The following is a 14,007-nucleotide window of genomic DNA, read 5'->3' on the forward strand; positions in this document are numbered from 1 at the left end:
CGATGAGGCCTGCCGCTACGAGTGACCCATGAAATGCCAGTTTATTTGAACAAAAAGCCTTTGATAAAAAAAACTGATAGAAAGCTAAATGCACAAAAAATAAATAATTCTCGGGCACCAGAAAAGTGTAATTTAAATGGGGTAAAATTTATTTTATGTTAGAGAGCTATATAACTTAGAAGGAGCTGATTATACTCTGTTCACACCGTGTAAATGAGTTTATTGATGGCGATCCCGCTTCAGGTTAGCTAAAAAGTAGCTGTCTGGAATTGCGACTTCGTCCGACTTTCTATATTGCATGCTCGTATATCAACTCGTAGCCAAAGAGGGAGAAACCTAATACCTAATATGCCCCGTTGACAAGCCTACGCACAGCGTATGGCAAGGTTTTTAACAAACTGCACACGCGTCCTTTGATTAATGTGCGCCATTAGTTTAAGCTGGCGGCAAGTTTTAAAATCCGTAGCATGCTTTATGGCGTCGCAAGGTGGGTGGTTGGAATTTTCTTTTTTTTCGAAAGCTTGTTGCGGAATTTGTGGGGATAGCGACACGAAACTCATTTCCCGTCAGGCCGGGCCATGCAAATTGTTTACGGTGCGGTTAGTCTTAAACAGGATATTGTTTTCCAAACTGCTTTCGCTTTAAAGGGAAATTAGCATTTAATGTAGACTTTGGTTCGTTCCGCAACATTGAATATGGTATGGTCAAAATACTTTGAAGTTGGGCCGACTACAAGCGTGACCCATGTTTCTGACAGTTTAATTAGAATCAGCCAAAGGACTCAGCCTGGCTGTCTCACCTGCTCCAAACACATATCTATCTATTTAACTTGGGCTTTCAAGCAGTTTGAAACCCTTAAATGTTGCTGCATTTGTGTGTTTTGGTTTCATTTAAATTTGAATACTCAAGTTTGACCTCACCCACATTGCCTTTGCTGGTCTGTTTTGAGTGAAAACTCAAGAGTTGAATAAACAGTGCAAACATTGAAAAGTTAACTTTCCTATTAGTATTTGCATACTCCATACTCCATTCGGTTAAAAGAAGACGCTGCTAACACACTTTTGACAGTAAGTGTAGCACTTAAGGCCAGAGACCGAAGAAATACCAGCAACATCAGCAAAAACCAATGGCAACACGTACTTCTTAGGTAAACAGTGCGAAATTCAAGTTAAGACGATTGCCCAAGATTTGGGATATGCTCTGGTGGCATACTCACCCACCATTTTAAGCTCTGGCCGCACGTGACTCAACTGTTGGACTTGTTTTGTGGGGGCAAACGAACTCGACACGGCCATAAAACGCAATATGAAACAACTGAATGTGTTTCATCAGAGCTGGGTTGACTGGTCAATACCCTGTAGCCAGGCTTTCAGATAGTATACTTAGCCAGCCTTTCATTATGCAGGCACTTATACTTTCGTGAATCTTAGCTTAATTAGTCGATAAGATTTACAGAGTGTATAATAGTTATTATTATTGTGTGGCAAGTGACTTCTTCGAAAGGTATCTCTCTATCATTAGCTCTTTCTATCTCTCTCTCTCTCTCTCTCTCTCTTTGCATGCTCATGCAAATTTGAAATCTGTAGAACGATACGGTGCTCTCTTTGAATGACTACAGGGTATACGCAATAAAATGTAACAATGCCGCTTGGCGATTGTTTAATGGCCTGTATATACCTAAACATATATTAAATTGGATGAGTATCAATGGCGATTTGTTGATAGCGCACGTTACGGCAATTGCGTTCTTAAATAATCACAGAGGCGCTTCAAAATTAATGTTCAAGCCAACAAATTGACCAAAATTGTGGCCAAAAGAACTTCGCTAAAAAGTTTGGTCATAGTGAAAAACTTTGACCGGCAATTACATTTAAGTTTTCCTTGAAATCCTAGCAATTGTAAACAACTTATTTTCAATTGTCTTTGCAGAAATATGAAAAGCATATCTTGCAAAAATTTCAGTAAGACTTTTAACTGAAATAGTTATCAAATTCAATGCGGCAAACTTTTCTCTAATTCACCAACTGAAATTGATATTTAGATAAGGAGAGAGGGAGATAGAGAGAGAGAGAGCGACAGGCACATTCGTTTCGGTTTGGCAAATATTTGTGTTTTTCCTTTTCGTCCATTCTGGCAGGGAACTGTCAGGCTGAAATGTTGACATTGCTTTCAATTACGTCAAGCATCAAATTGGCCAAAATGAACAAAGTGGCCAATTGGTGTAGTCTGGCTTAAACGCTGTGCAAACAAGTTTTAAATGCTAATTGAATCTATCCTACATTTTTTGGCCCCACCTCCCGCCAAATGAGCTTACAGCTCACATACTATAATAAATTAGCGTGTCTGTGTGCGTGTCTGTCTGTATGTGTGCGCTTTTGGGTGCGAGCTAATCACTTTAAATCATTTAACCAGCTAATTTGCATAACACGATACCATGTCAACGGACATTAATTAACCGTACACACACAACTCCAAAGCCAAACACATTAAACGGCATTTGGATAGAATTTAGCAAAAATTAAACATAATTTGTTAAAAACACGTTTGCGGGCTTATTCTGTTCTCTACAGACATGTAACTATCACATTCTGCGGGCTTTCTAACATTCGCAATATGAATTTAAAGTTTTTTCGCAAAGTAACTAATTAAAACGAACATTTTTCAATTTGCAAAGTGCAACACACTAAGTTGCAAAGTTTGGTTTTCTAAAGCTACACGAACACAAATACATTATGCCCTTTTTACCCATTTGTAATGGGTTTTGGCTCTTGGCAGGAGAGTTGCCGGTTACTTATTATACACATACATACACTCATATTTACATGCAAACACATACATACAATCTAAACAGATGTGGCTTCTCTTTTTCCATTAGTCTCACACCATAAATAATTTCTTCTTTACTAACTTTTCAAACAGTTTTCAGATAATTAGGACTTTTCCGATACAAAACGGCAATAGTTACAAAAATGCATTGTTTTTGTGTAGTGAGATATTAACAAAGCTATATATAAATATATACATATACATAAATACTGTGGCTATCATCTATATTTATCGATAAGAAGAAAATGGAGCAGATAAGATTTCTTCTTTTAAATCTTTAAAGGTGGTATTGAATAATGCATATTTTATAGGTGCGTTGATGACATCCGTTTCCTGTTAGGATAGAAGGATAGTGAGGTCACACTTTCAATGGCTTGTATGCACAGACGTTAATACGGTCACTCTCACAGCAGGAGAGAGAGAGAGAGAGAGAGAGAGAGAGAGAGAGAGAGAGAGAGAGAGAGTGAGAGAGAGAGAGAGAGATCAAGTAGTACAAAGGAATTTATAGACATTTACTTGATCAAAATAGTCATGAAAAAATATAAAAAATATATGAAACTCACACAAACAGTTTACAATACAAAATGGCTGCAGGATATAAACATGTTCATCATGTTAATCGGTTTAGTTATGATAAGGCTGTGGCAATGCGTAAACTTTAAAATGCTCGTTTGGCTTAGTGGCTGGTATTGTTGATATTTTACAAATGCCTTTAGGACATAGTTTTAAACACATTATGGTTGACAAAACTGAAAGTTGTAAATAGTTTGTTATTTGCGAAATTTGAACTTCTTAACTTTGCCAACAATTTTTGATTGCTTTCAGCTAAAAACTAAACAAAATACCAGCGATCTCGTAGTTTAGTCTGACTAAACACACATTGACTGTCACTGCTGTCAGGCTGATGTCCTTTGGCAGGATTTAAACGCCAGGTGTCAATAAAGTTCGTCTGCCATTTATCGTTGTCAAAGTGAAACTTTTACTGCCTGCCAACACCTGTAGTTATTTATTTTGCGTTGTGTGTGTGTTTTTTTTTTGACATTCTTGAGCGAAGAAACATTTTAAAGTCGTTTTTTGCTGTCTGGCAAATATTTGGAATGCTGCTTTTCGAAGATCTGATACACAGAAAAGTCAGAGGTAGAGAGAGAGAACAGCATTAATCTTGTTTCTAGTTTATTTACTTTTTGCCTTTTGCCTTAGACTTGGTCTCTTGACTGTTGGCTACAAAAAACACACCCTGTTGGGCACAGAGGGGTATAAAGACATGACATCACGTTCGAGTGTTTTGTTATTTTAGTGGCACGGAAAACACAGCAAACAGAGGCACAACAAGTCTTATTGCCAACGACATATCGACTTTGGCCTGGAATTGCCTTTGGGCCAAAAATTACACACTTCAGTTGGTTTGATGCCAGTGCGCTTCATTAGATTAAAATGAGTCTGGGCCCTGGGCCCGGTGTCATATACTTAATGAAGAGAGCCTTAGCCCAGGTTGGTTTAGCCAGCACTCAAAACGCATTAGCTGGCAAAATGTGTGCAATCAAATACAGAACTCCAGCTAAAGAGCTTAATTAGTCAAACTTTGAAAGGCTCACTTTTGGATGCAAACCATGCACTCGCTTGTTGTGGCCTAGTTTGGCAAAAGTTTTGCCAACTGGCTTGGTCAGATTACTAACAGTTTTGCCAAAATGTTGCCCCGAATGTGGCTAATTATATGATGTATTTATTATAATGAGCAAATCGTACAAGCACACGAGGCATCGCATTTAATTGAAGTTGTGTTCACAAAATCTGGAAAATGTGGGCTCTCGAAAATTTATTAAAAGCTTGCGGGCTTTATACGGGGCAAATATATTAAGCTATCAGTTAATTACCCATATTAATTTGAACCCGAATTTTACCAAGAGTCTTTAGTGTTTCGTAATCATCTCAAACGGTATTTTAAATGGATTTTGTAAACATGGGCTTAAAGTTGAAAGGCCTTGGTTTACCATTTTCCACACAGAGATTTTCCACACTGGCTTTTCTGCGTCAACTGATGCCGCAACTCTCAACAAGTTAAAGCTTCACAATTCTAAACTTGACTCCAAAGTCTGCTGATAATAGAACGTATAGGTTAACCTATTAACTTTTTAGTGTTTATTTAAAAAATAGAGTATCTTCTAATCATACATTCTTTCACATTCAGCTTGCCTAACATGCTTTAGAATCACAAACTGTTGCTCCTGTTGCTCCTCCTCCTGGCAGCTACGAGCCTCAATATATATCAACATATGACTACATAAATAAAAAACACTATAAGAATTAAAAAACATACGTGTCTTCTACATTCATATAAGTATATTTAATATTCGACTTGTTTCACTTTGTTATTTATACTTTACCATTTAGCTTTAGAAATATATTTTTGTTGCATACTTTTGTGCGCCATAATTGTGTGCCATGCACAATAAAGCGGCGCGTTAGCCGTACTTGTATTCAAGAGTCCTTTGGGTTCCGTCTCAGACCTCGAACACAACAGTTTAATACTGGAAAAGAAAATATGTTGCGGGTATTTGCGTGTTTTAAATGAAAAGCTTTTCTGCCGGAGCCCCTTTAATGCGCTCTGCCAAACGCAGTGCTGCTTTGTGCAAGACAATCCCTTGCCACCAGACCCTCTCCATATCTTCCCATACAGACACGTACAATGGAGCACACTCTGCTCTTGTGCTGGCATTATGTGTGAATCTCATTAACGGATGCAATGCATGTGCACAACTGTGGGCGGGATCCCCTTATTGAGTGCAATGAGGTTGATAAATGCAAGCATAATTGGCAGTGAAATGATTAAATAACAAATGGCTTGGACTGCGAATAAGGATAAGCAAGACTGCCACTCATGGGCAATGAGCAATGAGTCATTACTTTCTCTAATTAAACCAAATAGCCATAAATTTAGGATAGGTTTTAATTCAATTGAAAGCGTTTTTATTTGCATTAATTTCTATAAATAAAGAGAGCAAGTGCTTTTCACGTAGTTGTGCGGAAATGCCAAAAATATTTGGCAATCGATCGATTGCATAGTCAAGCAACTTAATTAAGTATTTATGAGGTGAACGCAATGAACGCCAGAAACAAGGAAAATAATTGATTCGATCAGCCCGTTTCTTGGCTCTGTCAATTATGCATGTGCAAGTTGTATGGTAGCTGCGCGCTTCTGGCCATGGCCATAAGCCTGCTGGCCATTAAGAGCAACCAGCAGTCGTTGCGATAATTGTCTTTAATGACATGCCAGTTAGATAGATGGCTGGACAATCATTTAGAGTCATAAATGCCACTCACTGATGCATGGCCATTGAATATTCGGTCAGAGATGGATGTGTCCATGTCATATGAGAACCATCAATAAAATGCAACTACCCCAAAATGGGGCAGCAGCGGGCACTTAGTACTGATATGAGCTCCACACGGCAATTCTGCGGGTCTTATCAACGTTCGTAACGCTCGGAATGGCCATGGCTGTCATTTTTTTGTTTTTTGTTTTGTTTTTTTCTGTCGCCGGCGGGCGATTATTATTGCACATGCTTGGCTGTTATGACATCTGTTTCGACAACTTACCGATCCCAGCGTGATGTGAAGAAGACAACATAATAAAAACGGCATGACCATAAAAAGGTTTGTTTGCTTCCAGCAAACAGCCACCACCCACAATTTATTGTTCATTGGACCTGGGTTGGCTCTCTTGTTTATCACAACTGGAGGCGTTCAGGCAAAGTTCAAAGCTTGTTTGCCATTAACCAACAACAACAACAACAACAATAATAAAAACAACAAATTTAAATCTCCTTTGGACAGCTGCCATTTGGCCAAAAAGTGTTGCAATATGTGTTACATGGACTCGAGGGACGTAAAGTGCCGCAAAATGTGTTTGCCTCAATTTCAACATTGTTGCAAAGACAAACAGAAAATTTACACAAAATTTGCCTGGCATACGTACCACATACATTGGTAATGTATGTGCAAATTCTGCTGTTCATGAAAAAGTTTTGAGGGACCATCAAATGTTTTGTGAAACTGACCTTAAGTCTAAATAAAATATTACCTCATAACACATAACTCTTCTCTCAGTAAAAATAATGTATTATGGTTTATTGGCTTCAAATTGGGGATTAACATATTTTAATGCTTAATATAAGCTTTAGCATGCATGGGACCTGCTGCCAGAGTGACTGTGTTTATTTCTGTGAGTTGATTATGTGACGTCAGAATCCTACTATTGTATTGCGCCCTCCAATGTTGATTCAATTTTTTCAATTAATATTTGTTTAATTTAATTATTTACAACACTTTACAGTTTCTGTTTAACAAAAAATCTAAAAAAAAAAACAAGAGGTTCTAGTCGGGAGCTCCCGACCTGGGGATACCCTGAACCCTCTTCTTCCAACATCAAATGCATATATATATTCTATTTTAGAAGCTATATGTCACGTTTGGGGACTCTAGCTCTTATTAGTTACCAAAATTGCCCAAAAAACAGGATATCGATATCCATTTTGATCGATTGCTTGGAAGCGGAGTAAGTTATTGATTATCGGAAACAAACTCGATCTGCGCAGGCACTGGGAGCACCTACATCTAAAATTTCATAGCTCTATAGCTCTTATATGTTCTGAGATCCTTGCGTTCATATATACGGACGGACGGACATGGCTAGATCGACTCGGCTATTGATGCTGATCAAGAATATATATACTTTATGGAGTCGGAGATGCTTCCTTCTGGCTGTTACATACATTTGGATTTTGCACAAATACAATATACCCTTATGCCCATTTTTAATGGGTTCAGGGTATAAAGAAAACATAATAATTAAAAATGTGTTGCTGTATTTGAACTCTTCGTCGTGTATGACCTTTTATAATGTTGGATAAAAAAAATTCTATTTATAAATTAAAGTATTTTCGCGAGCGGTAACAAAATAAGTTGAGCAAACAAACACCATTCACAAATTAAACTACAATTAAAGTTGACTTTTCAGAGGATTAATGCAGGTGTGGACCTTGCGAGCAACAAGTTTAGTCGAGCTCAGCCCTTCTGCACAATCTTAATTACCTAGATTACATTCACGCTGACAACAAGTTTTTGCCATTAACATTTAATGCAATTAAATCCAATGAATATGAATGCTGTTAACGACTCGCAATTGTGGTCAGCGCAAGGCGAGGATTTGGTTCGCACTTCTAAACAAGGTCAGAGGTGAGCAAAAAGTGTAACATAATATGAAAGGGTTCCATGGAAATAGTTGTTGTGAGCCTGCGGTGCTTGTGTGCACTTTTTTTCTTTTTTTTAGTATTTGTTGAGCTTAAAGCGGCAAATGTGGGTTGTAGTTCGCTGCTGGCTGCTGGCTGCAAGGCAAACGGTCCACTGAACGACGTTAAATCAATTGAGAAATGGCTGGAAATTAATGCGTTTAAGGGCCAGAAATAACGCGTTGAACTACGACGTGCTGGGCTACTAATTAATGCAATGCAATTACCGCGATGTCGGCTCATTAAACATTTTTAAGGCCATTTAACCATCTGTCATGAGCTACGACCAAGCTTAGCTCTCTGCCAATTAATCGTGCGCATTTCAGATTCCAGCCAATTTCTGTAAAAATATAGCAATTTTACATGGCTTATGCATAGCTTTTGTGAGCTGTGCAGCAATTAAAAATACAAAAGGTACGCCACAGTTCTGCTTACAAAAGCCAGTTGAAATAAGCGATGGGATGTATGCGACCGGCATGTACCCTGTACTCAGCTTTTAAGTGATCAAATCGCACACTCGGGTATAATATGATATCCTGATGGAAAAAGGAAAACAAGTTTTGGCGGTAACCATGTACCGTATGTGTCGAGGAAGTACCCAGCACTCATGCTGTTATGTGATAATAATATAATATAATACCATATTGAATTTAGTATAGTATCTTTCTCAGATATGCCATGCCAACTATGCCATACCAGGCTAAAAATTGGCATTGGTTTTAAGTTTAAAAGCAGCTTCCTGCTGATCCAAAAAAGTACACAGACTTTGTAAATATTTACCTAAATGTGTAATGCACAAAATAATGTAGCGCTTGATGGGCTTGGCAGGCAAAAAACAACAAACAATTGTTCGACTGGTAGTTGCGTATGTTTACTGGCATTCTCCATTTCCATGCACTCAACGCAAACCAAAATCATCGTTCGACAATTCCCAAAAAGAATTTCGCTACACTTTGTTAGCAATGGGAAATTGCATGGCAAAAACTCTAAGCGAAAAAGTGAAAACAAGTTTTGCAGAGAAATTCTTTTAAGGAACAGGGAAATGTTTGTCTCTGGTTTTTGTGCCGACAGCATTTCAATTTGATTGGATTTGAGCGTATTCCAAGGTTGAATCCATTCGATAAACATTCGCTGCACGATTCCATGAATTTAACTTAATTTTCTGGGAAGCACACTGATTTTTCTCGTTTAACGTCGGGCTTATTGTTGATGACTGAAGCACGGAAAGTGCAACTGTTTCAGTTGTCGACTGTCCACAGAACATGCCCCAAAGCTCCCCCCCCCCACCAAAGGTGGCTGTTGCAACAGAAAAACTTTGTCTGGCAATTTAAAAGCAACATGTAACTTAATTGGTATTTTCCTTTGAAGCTTCGTTTATTGTATTTTTTTATTTTTTGTGTACACTATTTTTGCTATGTTGCGGCTGTCATTTGGAGTGGCAACATGCAACACTTTAACGCAGCATTCAACAAAGAAAATTAATAAGGCTGGCCTGACTTTGACGCGACCTTATTCTTTGCACTTTTCTGTATGATACGATAAAGGCAGCTGGATAAGGCAAAAAATAAAATAAAATATTTTCCGCCATGAAGCAAACGAATTACTCGTTTGACCAAGCTTCGAGCTAGAAAAATATTAAATTCTCAAATTTCTCAAATTTCTCAAGCATTTAAAAGGGGGAAATTCCATTACAAGGCTGCATTTGCTAACATGCGAAAAATCTCCAATAAAATGTAATTTAATATCTAAATAATAGACTTGTTTTTTTTTTTTTTATTTAATAAATACGCTGCCATGCAATATAATACAAAGCTATCTGATTGAAGGGTAAAACATTCACCACTGGCTTAAAGGACTCGTCCAGCTGCTTTATGTTTCCTTGCTAAAGGTCCTGGCAAATAGCTCGTTACAGGCGGCAAATTGCAGCTTATGCAGGTGGCCAGAGCAGGCGAATCGTTTGGCAAATGCAAATAAAAGCTGGAATACAGTGCTCAATATTCGCGGCAAGTACGAAACGCATTCAAAATGTTAAAAGGAGTTAAGAAAAATACAAGCACTGCGGCCTTAACTGGGTTTATTTACATTTAATGCAGCAAATTGAATTAATTTAGGCCTCAAATCCAGCTGTTTCTAATTTATCTGCTCGGCAACGGCAACGGCAAATTCAAAATTAAAAGTTTACATTTTCTTTTTAACGTCATTTTTTGTATGTCACCTTCCATGATAAGCCCAGATACAGTCTATGTCGTCTGCGGGCGACGTTAAGACAAAAGCAACAACGACATTCGACCTAAATCTTTGGGGAAAACAAAAGAAAAATATAAAATACACCTACCCAGATACTCTTCAGTCGCCGAATTGTGACGACACTCTTTGGTCGAAAAACCAAAATTGATTAGATATTGCTTTTACTTCAAGTAAGGTTGAGTAAAGTCTGAGTTTGATTTTATACAGAACTCATAAATTTAAAAATGTGAAATCCGCAAAAAATGCATGTCCTAGCAGATAACAAACTCAAATGCTCTCGGCAAGAGTGGAGAAAAGTTGGCACAAACCTCGGATAAAGCATAAAGCATGTGAGGCGCACACAGATGCAGACGGCCACTTGGCCGTGCTAAAAAAATGGCGCTTTAAGGCCCTTTGTTGACACAGACACACACCAACGCCAACATGAACACACACACACACACACACACACACTCACCAACACCAACGCACAGGCGCCCAAAGAGGCTGTAACACACTTTAACCGAATTGGATTATTGGGCTTGCCGCGCATCGGGCACACAGTTTCGACTTGACTGAAATTAAATACAGCTTAAAGCGAGCTTGTCTGCAGTTGTTGTGTGTTTGCATTTTATTTTAATTTTGCTCTGCAAGGCAATACCAAAATAATCAACAATGAAATTGTGTAAACAGTGCGTGCGGCGCACAGAAGTATGCTAATAAAAGAAATTATGAAAAAAAAAACGAATTGCCCAACACAAAAGATGGCACACCTGAGCCCAGGTGGCACGACGCACCAACTCCAACATATCGCTTACGCAGAACAAAGTTTCCAATAGAGCTTACAACAGCTTAACACACACACGCACACACACACACGCACATACACATACATACATGTATGTGCATAAGTAACGAGAAAATCTACTCGAAGCATCATTGGATTTGACGCACCTCGCACCCCTCAGCCCGCACAATATGTGAGATAAGATAAGACATTTACTTAACTAATGTAGACAAAAATGTCGTAAAATATATTAGCAATCAATTTGCGTTTAAAGCACAGCAAAGCAGCTAAACCAATTTCTATGGCCGCCTTAAGCATTGGCATACGAATAATAATAATAATGATAATAAAGCCTGGCTAGCCAACTTGGCTAATTGGCGCTCATTCATAAAGCGCCCAATGCAAAAAAAAACCAACAAATACGACTCTCTTTGGCTCTCTTAAAAGCTAAGAGTCTGCGTGCTAAGCTAACGTGCTGTGCGCACTGTCTGGCAACGCTGGCAGCATAATAAATAATAAACAGTCAGCGTGGCAAACAACAGTTGTTAGCTGTGCGTTAGTTGAATTTTGGCAGCTCCCACAAACGGTACTGCGCCGCATTAGCTTAATCAAGTTTCACAATAACGGTACTTCTGATAGTGCGTGCGTGCGTGTGTGTGTGTGTGTGTGCGCGCGTAAGCGCGTGTACTTTTCTTAACAATCGCGTGACTTTAGCTGGCAAAGCACAGTCATATCTAAGCGGGAGTTCAAAGTGAAATAACAGGAATATGTTTACGAATTGTTGTGGCCGCTTTGAGAACGCCTAACATGCAACAACAACAAATTCGCAACAATGTTCACGAGTACAAAGGTACACTTAGCGAAAAATGAGATTCTTAATTGAAATATATATCGTTTTGTTTACATACTTTTATTTGGGTACATTGGATTTTGTTCAATTAAAAATGTATTTTAATAAACGCTTAAGATAAATATAAAATGATTCCTACAAGAATTTATTTATCAGAAATAAGCGCAAAGCGTATTACATGATAGTTTTTCATTTATAATATTTAGTAATCCTTGATTTCAATATACAGTCGAATAAGGCTTAAAATTCAAATTATAAATTATACTTCACATGGAATTAAAAGCTTTCTTAGAATTACTAATCCTTTATTTTAAACTGTGACATAATTGTAAACAAAACAAGAAACAAGAACAAGTTCAGGTAAAATTGATCGACCTTTTATTTTTAGATAAAAGTTTAAATTTGGTTTTGAAATTAAAAAGCTTCACACTTGATGTGATTTTTCTGTAAGTGTATGTAAATCTGCATATACTAACACAGAAATAGCTAAGATGTAACGAGTGCAATTTGAATAACTTAACTTGTGCAATTTGGATACGCGGTTAATATGCATATATGAGTGGCTTCAGCCACCCGGCAATGCCAATCGATAAATTCTGAAGGCGAGCCCCAACCACAGCCAAGGACCCCAAGCTGCGAAACTAAAGCGTTTACTCAAGTCATAAGCATAAGAATCTTAAATGGCGGAGCTGCCATATCAAAAATATTTTAAACTCTGGCCCCGACTTAAGTCAATTTTGTTTTCTTTCCGCAAATAAGTGTACGCATACATGTAGAAGCGCGTGTGTGTGCGGGATTATGTCTCTCTGTGTGTGTTCGTGTGTGTGTTTGTGTTAGGTTTTTTTTTCATGTCATTGAACCCTGGTCCCCTGTTTTTGGGTGTCTCTTGATTTTTAGAGAGCCAGCGTCGGGTGGTTGCTTTGCCCGCCCGTTGGGGTTGCTAAGTATTCCAATCCAAGTTGTGGATTGCCGTTTGTACCTTTGACATGCGATTAATGGAGCATCTTCAGCTGGATAGGTTTTGGCCAGAAACAGCATTTTGATTTATCTATGCCCGTGTAAAAACGTTAAGACCGCAAGCTTTAAAGGACTTTTCCGCTTATGCAATTAATTTTAAAACCCTCACACGCTCCGAGAAATTAAGCACACCGACTGGCGACTTTTTGGGGTTTCGATATACATGTATATATGTGTATATATTTGATCGTAAATATGGATATAAGCATTCAATTCACGCTCTTAGACTGAGGATGACGTCACGGAAATTAGTCATCGTTGAGGATATATTTTTGCCGTACAGAGACAAAAGTTGGTAGCTGGGCGCTAAAATATGAACTTTAAAGGAATTAAACGGAAATCGAACCTAGGTCAAAAGCATTTCAAATAAAGTTAATTAAAAATTAAGATGCATTTTCATATCATAATGGAGAGCCTTATAATTTTGTCATGAAATTTGTAAGCTGATGACATCTTAGACCCCTTAAAGAATACAAGTATATTTTGAATATAGTATTTCTAGATAAGCATCAACATTCGAATTGATTTGGACATGTCCGAACGACTGTCAGTCTGTCTGTCCGTCTGTCTCTTTCTATGTGAACTAGTCTCTCAGTCTTAAGGCTATTCCCTTGAAGGTCTGTGCTATAGGAAAGATCTGTGGAATAGTATGGAATATGCAAAATATTCTGTTTGAACCTTTTCGAGCTGCACTATTCTCACATATTTGCAAAAGGAAAATGTCTACAAGGGTATTAAATCGTCGGCGTGCCGAAAATATACTTGTTTTCTCGCTTAACTGTGAAACATCAATTTTGCGCAATTTTCTTTACACAGTTCATTATATACTAAAAGCTTTTCAATTATTTATATTAAAAAGATACTTTTTTCAATAATTTGCGAAACCATGGGGTTTCCGTTAAATTCACTTCAATTCAATCAATATTTTATATCAAATCGCGCAATCAGAACTGTCTTTCAACAATAACAACACCAGCAACAGCAGCAACAGCAGCAATTCACACAAGTGGCAA

At 38.0% G+C, this 14,007-nt stretch overlaps 1 protein-coding gene across 2 annotated transcripts in view; it reads left to right on the plus strand.

The window, feature by feature from the left end:
- LOC6633034 (serine/threonine-protein kinase 32A) overlaps nt 1-14,007 on the plus strand; it is a 28,381-nt gene that overhangs the window by 728 nt on the left and 13,646 nt on the right. Inside the window, exon 1 of one of the 2 annotated variants that reach the window (XM_015170554.3) lies at nt 11,694-11,977. The exons of the other annotated variant lie outside the window; for it this stretch is intronic. The gene's annotated coding sequence lies outside the window, so the exon portion shown is untranslated. Of the gene's footprint in view, nt 1-11,693; nt 11,978-14,007 lie in introns of those variants that run through there. 2 annotated transcript variants of the gene reach the window in all.

Source organism: Drosophila virilis, chromosome 2, assembly GCF_030788295.1.
Source record: "Drosophila virilis strain 15010-1051.87 chromosome 2, Dvir_AGI_RSII-ME, whole genome shotgun sequence".
Classification (NCBI taxonomy): Eukaryota; Metazoa; Arthropoda; class Insecta; order Diptera; family Drosophilidae; genus Drosophila; species Drosophila virilis.